Below are 14,989 nucleotides of genomic sequence, written 5' to 3'. Positions count from 1 at the left end.
ATGGCTTTGTGGGGTTTGTGTAACACTAGAACTCTACCATCAGCTCTTACAAACTGGAATAGAGACTCATCTGACCGGACTACGGTCTTGCAGTCGTCTAGGGTCCAACCAATATGGTCACGAGCGATGTCGTTCTGTTAGCGGAGGCGCTCGTTAGGCTACTTGGAGACAGTTTCCAGCCACTCATGGGCTTCGTGTTCCGAAATAACTATGGAATTTTTATGCATGACAACGCTCCATGTCACCAGATCACAGTTGTTCACGACTGGTTTGAATGACATTCTGGACAATTAGAGCAAATGATTTGGCCAGCCAGTTAGCTCGAAATGAATGCTATCGAACACTTATAGGATATAATAGAGAGGTTGTTCGTGTGCAAAATCCTACACCGGAGTACTTTCGCAATTATGGACGTATGTATATACAGGCATAATGGCTTAATATTTCTGCAGGTAACTTCCAGCGACTTGTTGAGTCCACGACACGTCGAGTTGCTGCACTATGTCGGGTAGGAGGAGGTCCGACACGATGTCAGAAGGTATTCTATGAGTTTTGTCACCTCAGTGAACGTCCCCACAGTCAAAAATTCAACGGATTCAGGTACGAAGAAGGGAGAGGCTACGCTACCGGAACTCCTCGAATATCCACCGCCGCTGAAACGTAGCGGCGAAAGTACTGTCGCACGATCCGTAAAAACTTCGAAGGTGTTTCATTCTGGTAAATTGTCGCCCAGGAATCAGAGACGTGCAGCATCGACAGATGATTCTGTCACCGACAGTTCCTCCCCATACATTGATACTGAGGCGTTCCTAATGTTTCACATCCCTCACTGTCTAGAGTGATTGCACGCGTACTCATTGTGCTAATGTACTATACCATCTCCTGCCCCATCTGGAAATAAAATGCAGGTTGTGAAGTGCAGATCTTCAGCCCATGTCTCAATAGGTATGATTTCACGACATGCAATAACGGGAAATTTTTCTCTAGTTTTGATCAGTAATACCTCCTGTAGGAAATGTGACACTTTCTGTAATACACCATTTCTGCAGTGTTTATACGTAATGGTGCATCTTTCACGTGGCCGGGGAAAGGGGGGCCTGGCGTCACATTGGTAACACAAAGGATAGTCATTTGACGCCAGTGATGCTGGGAGGTTGCTAATCCAGCAGAACGGGAGCGAGACTCGCAAGTAGCAGGATTTGTCAGGCGGTGAGTTAGTGCTGTGCCTGTGGCGCGACAACTGTTCCTGGTTGCACTTGAATTATTTCTACAGTTGTGCCAGCAGAGGATTACATTAATATCCGGATTACGATACGTATTTATCAGGGTCAGACGTCGTCCGCCAGCCGCTCGTTATTAATTGCACGGCTTTAACGCATCGCCACCGACCATCGCGCCCAGCTTACGGTGATTCACTGTACTGTTTCAGGGCGGGAAACCCTTAGCGCCGCTCTCTAGGCCTTGCTGTTCGCACTACGGTACGACATTACAAGAGGCACTGCATCGGATCACTGAAGCCACCCATTGACAATACAGCCCTCTTCTCTTCCATTTGTTGTGGTCTCTTTCTAGAAGTTCAATATGGTAGTAGTGTTGCGTGGGTGCCCTTGGTTACCACTTTGGCTCATAGGCTTGCCACAGCAAACACCAGCTGTAGCACAGTCGGAACGAGTACCCGCACACACACACACATGCGCGGGCGCGGTTTTGTGGACAATGTCTTTGAGCATAATAAATGAAAGTAGAATTATTCCCCACCCATCTTGCGGTAAAGCTTAATTATGAGCGTAGTAGCTTTTATGTTGGATCAAAACAGTACATCAGTAACGTAATATTAGTATAATTTATGGCTTTCGACGGCAATACAACGAACTTTAATCAAGCAACGAAGGGTATAATCTAGTGACACGGCGAATGTGGTGACCACCAACCTTAATTTAAGTGCGAAAAAATGTTATAATTGTTATACTAGTGACTCGCGTATTTGAATACAGGTATGGCGGCTTCGGTTTAGCTTCTGGTCATTTCTTGAATCTTGAGAAACTCGTAAATGGCAGTGGACGAATATTTACAACGTAAAATATCACGTACATTATCTGAACAGAGGTTGGAGGAGAAGATAGATCTTCAGAACACATTCTAGCTCTTCGTGTGGAAAAAGGATCAGTGATGCTGAAGTAAGTGCAAATGCACGGTATGTATATCTAGAGAATCCGCAACCTTCTATAACATCATCGTAATAAAAGATTCCTAGATGTTAACAAGTTCCACACTCCGTTCGTGGAGACTGTCCAGAAACAGATTATCAGGATAAGGAATAATTAGTCTATGTTGTGTGTATAAGGAGAAAATTTAAGGATTGACGTCCCATCGTCGATTAGGTCACTAGATACCAAAGGGAAGTTTCGATTTGTGAGGAACAGGAATGACCTAGCCAAGTTTGCAATCAGATGCAGCACGTTATGCTGGATGGAGTGTCATCTTCATAAAATTAATTGAAATGTTAGGGAGATAGTATCTTGGAGCGGGAAAGAATTTTTATTCTATAAAACAATATTTGTACTTATATTACAGAGGCAAAGGTTAAAATTACTATTTCTGTAATAACACAGATATTTAAAAACAAACACTTTGGTTTCTGTAGCGTTAGGAAATCACCTCAGAGGCAATATTAAAAGGGGGAAGGGGACTTTCTCTTTCAGATTACACATCGCTTGAATATACATACTTTTGATTACACGGCAGACAGCTTTGTAAGGTAGCTTAATTACCCATATTTTATGCTCTGATTAGTACCACCGAGGTCTGTTCACTTAATGAATGAGAAACTAAGGTATTATGCTCATAATTCGTGTTAAATCCGCAATGTAGCCTACAGTAAATCTATAAATGGCATTTAGCTGTTCGCTTCAGTTTGTGAGAAGCACTATTTCCCTGTTGCGACTCAGCAGACTAGCAGAGAGCGAAAAGGCTTGTGGCCTCTGGTACGGTCATAAACCTGTGACGCTAGTGTGTATCACTGAGAATGCCCCGCCCCCCCCCCCCCCCCCCCCCCCCAGTGTTACCACGTCGGGGCTTGCCATATATCACAGCAGGCGATGAAGCGACGAGGAGCTTAAAAGCAATGGTGCCGAGGCGAGATGCCCTAGAGAAATTTCTTCCTTTTCTTTAAGAAAACAACGGTTTGTAATTCTCCACGGGAACCGAAGAATACAGCGTTTCAGTTCTGCTGCTGCCAGTGTCTCTGCCCTCAAAATAAACAAAAAGCCTCACTCCTGCTGACGCTCTAGCAAAATCTGCAAATTTTTTGGAGCACTAGTCGCAGTCTCAGGTAAACTTGGCCAGAGATTGGACGGCGCTCGGAATCGTTACTATCATTGGTGGATAACTTTCCTAAATTGGAGATTTTAGAAAAAGGACTCGGCCTTCTGCCTCCTTGAGCGAAGGTCTTGCAGCGCTTCTCAGCGGCACACATGCAGGTGGGGGGGGGGGGGGGGGGGGGCGAGTGCGCTATTAACAGCCGCTCTCAGGCAATGCACACGCTGCGAGTACTGGAAGTTTATTTGGTGAGCTTCGGCCTGTCGTGCGTCTGTGCGGAATGGTTCAGGGGACATGATACTTGTCAACTTTGTGGGAGAGCTTCATTACCTCATCATCTGAGTTAGTTGATTGATTTGCAGGGCGCATTTTGCATCTCTGTATGGTTTTTATGTTTCCGAGCTATCTTTTCAATCGCACTTTATGTATGATATGCTCTTCGCATGACCATTAGCAACTGTATTCACTCAATCCCAAACAGGTATCAGAAAATGAATTAGATATAATTATCTCTTACGTTGCATTCATTGTTACCCTCTTAGAATTCTTCTATACAAATGCTGTTAAGGTAAATGAACAGCACCTTTATAAGCGTGCAATTTCATTTAATAGTTAGATGTCGGCCGTAACTAAAACTGTTGTGTCTAGACAAGACAGCCTAGACGCAATGAGAGGAAGCCGAAAGGCACGCGCTAAGCTAAAGCAGGAGGCGTGAGGTCTGAAACAGGATACGTAATGAATGCTATAAAGAAAAGTACGTAGCTTCTGGAATACTTAACTTTAATCCATCCTTTTGGTACATCTGGAGATTGTGGCGATACAAGTGAGACTCTTTAGATACATGCAATGTTGCTAATGGCGCCTTGCTAGGTCGTAGCCATTGACTTAGCTGAAGGCTATTCTAACTATCTGCTCGGCAAAGGAGCGAGGCTTCGTCAGTGTAGTCGCTAGCAAAGTCGTCCGTACAACTGGGGCGAGTGCTATCCCGTATCTCGAGACCTGCCTTGTGGTGGCGCTCGGTCTGCGATCACTGACAGTGGCGACACGCGGGTCCGACATGTACTAATGGACCGCGGCCGATTTAAAGCTACCACCTAGCAAGTGTGGTGTCTGGCGGTGACACCACAAAAACACTGTCGTGTTGTGGTCGACCTGTGCCTTACGTCCATGATTATTAACTTTTAAAGGTGGGCCTACCCCTTATTAAATTCAGCTTAAGTAAGCGGCTTGTTTCATTACCTTCTTAAAAGTAAATTCGCATGATTCTCTAGGGGGTTTCACTTCATTTTCCGATCACGGGAACTTTTAATCTTGCATTAAGGGGTATGCTCACACGACCACCACGCCTCACCACTTTCATTGGGCTGAAACCTGAGGGGGGACTCTACTTGTCCAGTCTAGATAACATTGTCTTCTTTGAAAAGTTACGACCAAGCAATATGACGGTCGACGGACCCTTGGCAGTAATGAAACTTGTCGGCCATGACAGACCATGATTTCTCCCAATACTGGCGAAAATGTGGAATTATACAAATCTGAATGTACTCGCTATACCACTTATAATCGAGGAAAGAGATGTTGGTACCTGAGTCTAATAAAGCACGTATTGGCTCATGATTGAAAGTGGTAAAATATTAAACTAGAGCTGGAAATTGCTTTTACCTTTCTATAGCCCTTAAACAACCCCCCCGGCACGTGTTACCACGAGCCGCCGCCCAATGGCGTTGTCTCCATTTTACCCTGTCTCGGGTTACAGGACAGTCTCGGGTTTAGTAATGAAGGGAATAAATGGCCAATCGTCTGGATTCATGCCTTTTAGAATGTTGTTGACTATCTCCAGTTACATAATCCTGAGACAAAGGGCCAACATGGGTATTTTAAGGTCCTCAGTATAACATACGAGTGGCTCACTACGACTTTGAACAAGATAAAAATGTTGGTTGGTCAACTCATTCCTAACTCTACTTGACAAATTATCCTCCAGCAAGATTCTACGGATGCCTACCAACGACTCGCCCTTATCAATGGGCTAAGCTACAATACTGCTTAATTTACTGTGAGTTAACAGGGAAAAAATGTAAAATATGACTGAACAGGCAATTTGCAGATCTGTAGCCTGATTTTGCAAACGAATGGTTAACCATAAAAGACCTATAAACTCTCTACTCGTATCTACTGATATCTTATCGATGCTCTGTACTATCGGCACAAGCAGATTAGGTAATCTGTTAAACAGTTACCACCTTACTTCACTATTCCTACCTGAGGTTCTTACTCTATCATTGCGAGCAGTTGGGCCAGTTATCCCACCAGTTATCCCACCAAGAGCTATGTTGCCAATTGAACAAAATCGCATCAACCTGCAACCGAATGAGTTTACTGTACAGATCTTCAATGAGAGGGGCCTGTTTAGAATGGTTATTTGCCATACTTAAATCCTCAGTGCAGCTACACAAATGATTCAAATGTGCTTGAATCTTAAAGACCTGTGACTACGAATGAACTCTGCCTTGCAGTGGTTCGTTATTAGCCTGCACACCAGACAGCAAACTACTGCACACAGCGCATGCATCACCTGCCTCACTAACAGTGTCAGCCGTGATGTTCAGGCGTTGGTCCAATGCATCACGCAGGTACTGACTTAGCCACACTATCTTTGACAGGTAAAGTTCATACCGGACCTTGTTCTTGGGCAATATACCCCCAGAACAGTCCACCGGTTCAAGGGCGATTCCACTCTGACATGCCCCTGAAATAAACAAAACAAACAGCACAAGTTGCCAAGACAAAACTTTTCTTCCTTACCAATACATAGGATCACAATCCCACCACAATGAGAACCACGCTTTGCTACCACTAAAATAGTAGGGAGTTAGCATCAGGCAGTAGTAGTAAGTCCTGGACATAAAACAAACTGTTTTTAAACGTTTATTTCAGAGGCCAAATTTAAATTCACAGTTTTTGTAATAGTACGCAGAGATTTAAAAAAAAAAAAAAGAACTAGAAATATGTTACAAAGGCTCCAGTACACATACACTTTGATAATAAAAGAAAGTCTCAAAGTAACAGATTGTACAAGGTAACAGGTACTCCAGTACTGACCTTAAAATAAAACGTGAGCATTAGTAAATCAGTAAGCATGGTTAAGCAAGAACAAATCCATAATAACAGCATTGGGACGCATGTATAACGAATGCATGATAACCGGCTTGGGCTCGGACCATGCCCCACATAGTTCCTCAGTTCAGTACCTGTTTTAAAACATACACATAGAAATTACATTAAATTTACATTACGTGAGTGGCTAATAGCGTGTAGGCCTAAACATGACAGAAGATACGAGGACAGACAGCTGAATCCTTTTGACACCACAAGTACTTTAGTGGAATAGAAATTTACGTAACTAAATAAAGTACAACATACATCCTAAGCTTTTAACATTAACTAAGAACAAAAATCTATCTATCTATACTTTAAAAAAGTAGTACAAACGTTCAATGATTTCAAAAGTAAGACGTTGTCAACCTGCCTGAGTAAAAGCACTAAGAGATTTTGGTCGTATGTAAAATCAGTAAGTGGGTCAAAATCATCTATTCATTCTCTCAGTGATCACTCCGGCACCGAAACGGAAAATAAGAGAGAGAAGGCTGAAATACTGAATTCGGTCTTCCGAAATTGTTTCACCGCGGAAGATCGTAACAGTGCCCCTCCTTTCAATCGTTGTGCGAACGTCGAAATGGAAGATATTGAGATAACCGACCGCGGAACTGAGAAGCAGCTACAATCTCTTATTAATGGAAAGGCTTCAGGACCAGATAAATACCTATAGGATTCTATAAAGATTATGCGAAAGAAATTGCTCCGCTTCTAGCAGCAATTTATCGTTGATCGCTTGAGCAAGGAAGGTAACTAACGACTGGAAAAAAGCGCAGGTCATTCCCGTTTTCAAGAAAGGCCGTAAGACAGATCCACACAATTATAGGCCTATATCGTCGACGTCAATCTGTTGTAGAATTATGGAACATGTTTTATGCTCAAGAATTATGACGTTCTTGGAAAATGAACAGCTCCTCTATAAAAACCAACATGGATTCCGGAAACAGAGATCCTGCGAAACTCAGCTCGCTCTGTTCCTCCATGAGATCTACAGCGCAGTGGACAACGGCGCTCAGGCTGGTGCCGCGTTCCTTGACTTCAGTAAGGCTTTTGACACCGTTCTGCACTGCCGTTTAATGAAAAAAATACGAGCTTACGGAGTGTCGGAGCAGACCTGCGATTGGATTCAAGACTTTCTTGCGGATAGAACTCAACACGTCGCTCTTAACGGAACTAAATCGACCCGGAGTACCACAAGTAAATATATATATATGTGACCGAGTAGAAAGCGTCGGATGCTCTTTAAGGCTATTCGCAGATGATGCAGTTATTTAAAGATCCAACGAAGAGCGGCGAGTTTCGTCATGGGTTCATTTAGCTGGCGAGAGAGCTTTACGGAGGTGCTAAACAAACTCTACTGGCAGATGTTACAAAAGAGACGTTGTGCATCACGGAGAGATTTACTATTGAAATTTCGGGACAGAACTTTTCAGAAGAAGTCAGACAACATATTTCTTCCTCCCACAGACATCTCGCGTATTGACTACGAGGAGAAAACTCGAGAAATTAGAGCCAATACAGAGGCTTACTGACAATCATTCTTCCGACGCACTATTCGCGAGTGGAACAGGGTTGGAGGGATCAGATAGTGGTACCGAAAGTACCCTCCGCCACACACCATTAGGTGGCTTGCAGAGTATGATGTTGATGTACAAGTCAGTTTTCGTAGCTAAAGGTAAACAGACATAAGAAGACAGTAACGCACGTAAACAAATCCCTCACAAACACTTGTTGTAATAGAGTCAATGTTTAACTCTGACGCTTTCTTATGGTTGGAATACTGATCCACATAAAATGAACTGCCAAGTAATGAAATGCAGTACAAATTAGGACCGCTTACAGCAAGAACACCAAACGAAGCTCAACAGCAACAGCCCAGTGGTTTTCTTGAACCACGGTGGATACTTAGCAGCATGATGCTAAGCATTATTCCGGCATCAGGCCCAGAAGAATTTAGGACGATGTATGTGGCCACATCCACCAAGTAAGGTAACAGAAACAGGGCTAGTCGAACTACTGAGTTTTGCAAAGACAGAGGACAGAGGGAAGTGCCGACTCTCCAGTAGGCTATTGTATGCGTCTCACAGTAAACATGTGTCATCCAAATCCTGTGAGTGGACGTCCATGGGAATGTACCGACCTGGAATCCAGCAGGCAGGGACGCAGCCCAGTAATGAAATCAGACCACATTCCACCAGCCAGCCAGCCAGCTTAGCAACATCAGCAGAGTCACCGATTCCACAGCTGGTGCTTACACGTGTCAACCAGTGTGATGACATGCGGATGTCATGCAGTCCCCTGCCGCACTACCGATCGACATACTCGTTGCCCTACGCCTGGCCATTGACTCTGCTCCAAATATTTCGTTGTGGCCTCAATACATATCACTGTGTCGTCACAGCTGGGGCATCTGATGATGGGCAGTATCAGTCTTTGTCACATCCATGACACTGCCTCCAGCAGGCTGCAAACTAACGACCACTGCCTGATTGTCCAACTCAGGCACACAGACGTCGCCTCACTGCCACACTATCATGAAGCAGACACCCGCTGCCCTACACCATCACGCTGTAGTAGTCAGGCTGCCGTTTCCTTCCACAGGGAATGCCTACATGAGTGCATCCATACTGGAGTGCCAGGGGCTGATCACCTCCCATCGTCTGTAGCTGTAGGCAGTCTGTTTCGGATGAACTGAACCATGTCTCTTCATGTCTATCAATGAAGCATTTTATTAAGTGACTGCATTCATTGCCCACTCCTCCACGTGCCTCCTGCAGGGAACCGCTCAATCGTTTTTATCCTACAATACACCCAATACAACAAGCAAGCCCAAGCTGTGAACCAGCAAGGCTCCTTCCGAATTCCTCAAGCCCCAAGAGGCAGTCCCAGTGTGAACTGCATGCACTCTTTAAATGGTAAGATTCTAAGCTAGAAATTGAAAGTTAGGTCCTCAGTCTGCACCTCATTTGCTGTACACGATTGTAAACATCATTCAAAGGCATCTTAGATGTTTCTCTACTCTATTTTATTTCTTAGTTGTAGACAAATCATTTCACTTTCCTTAACTTTTCTTTATTGAGAGTTACATATCACACCAATACAAATAGGCAGACCTCGAAGAGATTAATATTTCGTTCACGTAGCTAGCAGTAGCTTTTCATGAAATATATCATATTTTTCTCAAATCACCAATTAAGTTCTCGTAAGTACCCTAATTACATTCAAGCCATTATATATATATATATATATATATATATATATATATATTTGCTAAACTAGACCTCACTATGGTCAATATGATATCCTGTTTGTCCATTTCCCATTTTTTGTTTGGCTATTAAAATTCAAAAAAAGCTTTCCTCAAATCACTAATTTTGTTTTTCTCTATTACTGTCAAATAACTAAACGTCTTTTTGCAAAAACAGACCTCTCACTGGTCAGTTTGATATGCCATTTTTTAATTTCCTGTGCTTTGTTTAGCTATGAAAATTCGGACATAACTTCGAAGTTTAATTTCTGGGGAGTCTTTTTTTCATTCTGGTCAAACTTTTGACCAAAAATGTCACTTTATCACAAACAATGTTAACTAGCTACTAATGCAGAGAAACACATGGTAATGCTGCCGTATCTGTGGTATTTTAGATGAAGTCACATGTACCACTCTGCTCGTTTTAAATGGCGAATGCCTCATGGAGCTCAGCATTCTTTTACTGGATTCAGGCCTGGAAAACCACAGTTTCCTGAGCTAGGCACTGCTACGTACCAACGGTCCTCTGTGAGTTCTAGGCGTGTTTCAGAGAGCACCGTGCAGCACGGGTACGGAACGTTGTGTGTCACAGGGAACAGGGATCTTGGCTTCACCGTCCGGATCGTGAGGATGGTAAAAACTGCTGTAAAGAATCAGTCACTCTCAAGTGATTTGTGTGCTGATGAGGTGCCTCGCTGTTGAAGTGGAACCTCTGGGGAACGTGCCGCTTTAGCATAAGGCTAACCCAGGCAAGCGAGGCTCAGTTTTGGCGGACACTTAGCTCCCTAGCCGCTCGTGGGACTTCCTTGAAGGTTAAATCCCCTTTTTATACTTCTAGCAGTTTGGCTAGGCCACCAGAAAATTTTGCGAATGTAAGCAGATGCTGCAATAGCAACGGACTACATCCTGTGGTAAATATATTTGTTGCTGTTAAACTTGAAATTGTCACCTGTCTAGATCTATTATTTTCTAGAGGTATCTGCATGACAGCTTAAATCTATCAGAGGCACCGCAGTTGTTCATTACTGACTCAGCCTCTGAAAGCTACCCAAGTAACCAAGCTGTTAAATGCCAAACAGCTAGACTATGGTACACTGCGCTAAATTTCTGTAAAGGAGATATAATGTTTTGGGACAATATGAACATAGATACCAAAGAACTCCATCAGCAATGAGGAATGGAATATGTCACTGAAGTTACGAATTTCATGGTGAGGGTTATTTTCAGATCCAGGTGACAGCATCTTTTGTCCTGACATTAAATTTACCGGTGTTGCCTGATATGTCAGCAGTCTAGAAAAACTTAAAGTTGGGCCCTATGCGGCTATTCCAATGTGGTGCTATAAGTGTCAAGCTTTAGTCATACCACAATGCGATGTAACATCAGGCTACATGTGGATAATGATGCTCTGTTGGCCATGAATCTGGTGTTCAATGTTCTGCCCTACCCATATCCGTCAATTGTTTCCAAGCCAATCTTGTTTGGAGCAATGTCTGTCCTGTCTTCAGATAAGGGAAAAAATATCACGAGATTAAACACAACGAGCCTCATACTCTAATGCGAAGGAGAAGTTTCTACCCACGCAACTCCGTCTTACATGTAGTTCTTTACCTCACATTGAAGCAGCCTATACAAAAACCCACTGTTCACACCCAGGCTTCGAAAAATGAGCAGAGCACATCAATCTGCACCTTTAAAGGCAGCTGCAAACCTGAACAGTTAGATCCACAACCAAGCTTTCTTACTATTGAAATATTGGTGGCTGTCGGAAAGAACAGCAAACCCTCACAACAGACTGAAGGAGAGAACCAAAAACATGTTTCTGTTTATTCCACCCTACTTTTGTGCCCAAAATTCAAGCTGGGAACGAAAGGCAACTGGCCAAAACGATCAGGTCCGAAATCATCAGATAATGCGACCTTGATCCGGTCTGATGGATAACCATACTACATATCGCAGACATACTGCCTCTTGGAACAGCGGCCAACACAATCAGAAAATAGTATTTGTTGCAAATTTTTACTTTGCCTATTGGCTATCAGCTTCAGTACATGGTGACATCCGCAGACCATCCCCGAAGATCAAAAAAATCACAGTACGTAGTTAAACATTTGGCATTGTTTTCTCTCTATGATGGCAAACGTATGGTATAGAGTGTAAATTTAAAATATGCAGAGTGTCTACCTGATGATGTTACAAACCTTCAGAGATGATGGAGAAGGGTAAATGTATCAATCTGAGGTAAAGGGCTCTGGTCTGGGAACGAGCGAGTCGAAAGCTGTAAGCAAAAACACCTCTCATAGTGGACTACTTCTACTGAAAGCTCTTTGCTTTCCATATTTTGCTATGAGGTAGTGTGGACCAACACAAGAAAAAACTTGTGAAGTAAACATGGGCTCTAAAATGCATACTTGCCTACTTTAAGAGCTATGAACACTTGTTCAGTAGAAGAGATGATTTTCACAGCATCAAAGGTGAACGAGCGCTCGTAGCTGGACAAGCAACCTATCCACTGCTGAAACGACGAATGCTACTCTGTAATCAGGACCAGGTGAGCGACTCTGAGTTCAAGTGCAAGTGTTGGCCAACAGCGGAGAACATCGCAGCCTTTCGGGTAGTGAGGGCGAAATGTTGCCGAATTATTAGAGAGAACAACAAGAGATCGTGGCAGCAGTTCCTGACTACCATAAATCTTTCCATTGAAAGTACAGTCTTATGGGAAACCATCAGAAGGATTTCTGAGAGAGGAGGGAGGTGTCCAGTGGCTGTTGTAACGGTGAATGTAAGTCTCCAGATCTACCCACGAAACACTGCCCGAACTCTGGCGGCTTATTTTGCACAGTTGTGACTGCAAGACAGAATTCTGCTTTCCAGCGCTACATAGTGGCTGCTGAGAGCGGCAGCTGGGTCTACAGTTTCATCATAGGAGGAGAATACAGCTGCCCTTTCCCCCTATGGAAGCTGGATTCCGCGTTAGCGGCAGCTCGTGATACGCCACCCAGTCACAATACAGAGTGTTATAGTATGTTAGGCACCACACCCTTTTTAGCCTCATTTGGGGGTCATGTCATTTACCGACCCGTGGAGGGAGGCCATTTTAGTTCCATTTTTAAAACCCCGGAATGATCGCACGTAACCGAGTAGTTATTGTAGTATTGCCCTCAGTGGCCGTCCGGTGTGAGCGAGCGGTTCTAGGCACTTCAGTCTGGAACCGTGCGACCGCTACGGTCGCAGGTTCGAGTTCTGCCTCGGGCATGGATGTGTGTTATGTCCTTAGGTTAGTTAGGTTTAAGTAGTTCTAAGTTCAGGGGGACTGATGACCTCAGATGTTAAGTCCCATAGTGCTCAGAGCCATTTGAACCATTTTTATTGCCCTCACTAGTTGTGTGGCGCAAACCTGGAAGTGGCTGGTCAACCGCCGTCTTGTGTGGATCTTAGAACGGAGGCAGTTCGTTAATCGGTTTCAGTATGGATTCAAGAGGTATCGCTCCATATTTGATAAACTGACGCTCTTGGAGGCGGCTACACTAGACGCTTCCTTGCGCCGGTGTCACTTCCTGGATATATTTCTGGACACTGACAAGGCCTACGATTCGACTTGGAGCCATATTATCCTCGAGCAGCTCCACGAATGGTGTTTCGAGGATGCCTTACAATCTTTGTACGGCCCTTGCTCTCATCACACTATTTTAGATATCGAGTCGATGACGTCCTCTCTGATAGCTTTGAGCAGAAGAACGTTGTCCCTGTAGGTAGTGTTTTAACTGTGCCTGTCTTTGCCATAGCCATTAACAGTATCACTTTGGTAGTTAAATGTCCTGTCGAGTGCTCTTTGTATGTTGACAACTTCTCTGCCTTTTGTTCGCTCAAGCCTTGCAACAATTCGTCAGTAGCAATTGACTAGCGACAGGTGGAGAAATGGACGGAGAAGTGAAATTTTAACTCCTCAACGGAGAATTCTTTCTTTTTAGCCATTCACTTTCTGTTTTAAATTTTCCTGAGTTGAGGTTGGAGGACACTGTCTTAGTTTTAAAGACACAGTAAGGTTTCTGGACCTCACGTTTGACTCTCAGCTTACTTGGTTACCACAGCTTAGGTAACTGGGACAACTGTCCCGAAAGCACCAGTATTGTAAAGTGTCTTTGCCGCAATTCGTGAGAAGCAGACTGAACTTTTCTCCAATTTTACAGGGCCTTCGTGCAATCAGGACTTGATTACAAATGCACGGTGTGCGAGTGTGCAAGATTCTCTTATTTAAAGATGTTGGATGTGGTGCGTAGAGAGGAAATTCGTCTGGCCATCAGGACCTTCAGAACCAACTCCAAACAGAGTTTCTGTACTGAGGCTAACAGGCGGCCTCTCCACATAAGGTGACACCTCCTAACGGTGAGACAGTTTTATAAAACACTAACCACATTGTACTCACCTGCATACGATCCGTTGCTCGGCCACCAGTGGAAAGGCTTTTTCATTATCGAGCGACGAGGCTCTATGGAATTGGTGCGAAGGTTTGCCTTTTAGAGACAGGTATTGCTGGTTTTAAAGTTTTACACCAAGGTTGGAACAGATCTCCACCTTCGCACTTTAAGAGATCCAGAATTATTTTAGACTGACTGACTGTAAGAAGCATAGCACTCCGGATTTTACATATGAGTCTTTGTTTCTAAACATTTCGACACAAATTGCAGTTTTACAGTAATATGCTCCATGGATCCAAACAAGGGGATTACATTGGATTTTCAGTAAGTTTCATTGCAGCGCACACTCCGCTGAAGATTGAAAATCTCATTCTGGAAACATCCCCAAGGCTGTGGCCAAGCGATGTCTCCGCAATATCCTTTCTTTCAGGAGTGCTAGTTCTGCAAGGTACGCAGGAGAGCTTCTGTAAAGTTTGGAAGGGAGGAGACGAGATACTGGCAGAAGTAAAGCTGTGAGGACGTGGCGTGAGTCGTGCTTGGGTAGCTCAGTTGGTAGAGCACTTGCCCGCGAAAGGCAAAGGTCCCGAGTTCGAGTCTCGGTCCGGCACACAATTTTAATCTGCCAGGAAGTTTCAGTCTATAATCTGTTCCGATTCCTTCAGTGCCTTTCGGTCATTGCAGGACATGCACCTGACTGAGAAAATGGTCCAGCTAATACAGGACGAACTGTACGTCCTACAGCAGCGGAGGAAGCTGCTAACTACCGGAGCACGTGGGAATTTGGGGAAATGAACAAGCAGCCAATGCCGGCAGGGAGACTTGCAGGGAACACCATGTTACACAAAGTGCT

This window comes from Schistocerca americana, chromosome 1, assembly GCF_021461395.2.
Source record: "Schistocerca americana isolate TAMUIC-IGC-003095 chromosome 1, iqSchAmer2.1, whole genome shotgun sequence".
NCBI lineage: Eukaryota > Metazoa > Arthropoda > Insecta > Orthoptera > Acrididae > Schistocerca > Schistocerca americana.
This window is presented reverse-complemented; position numbering follows the sequence as displayed.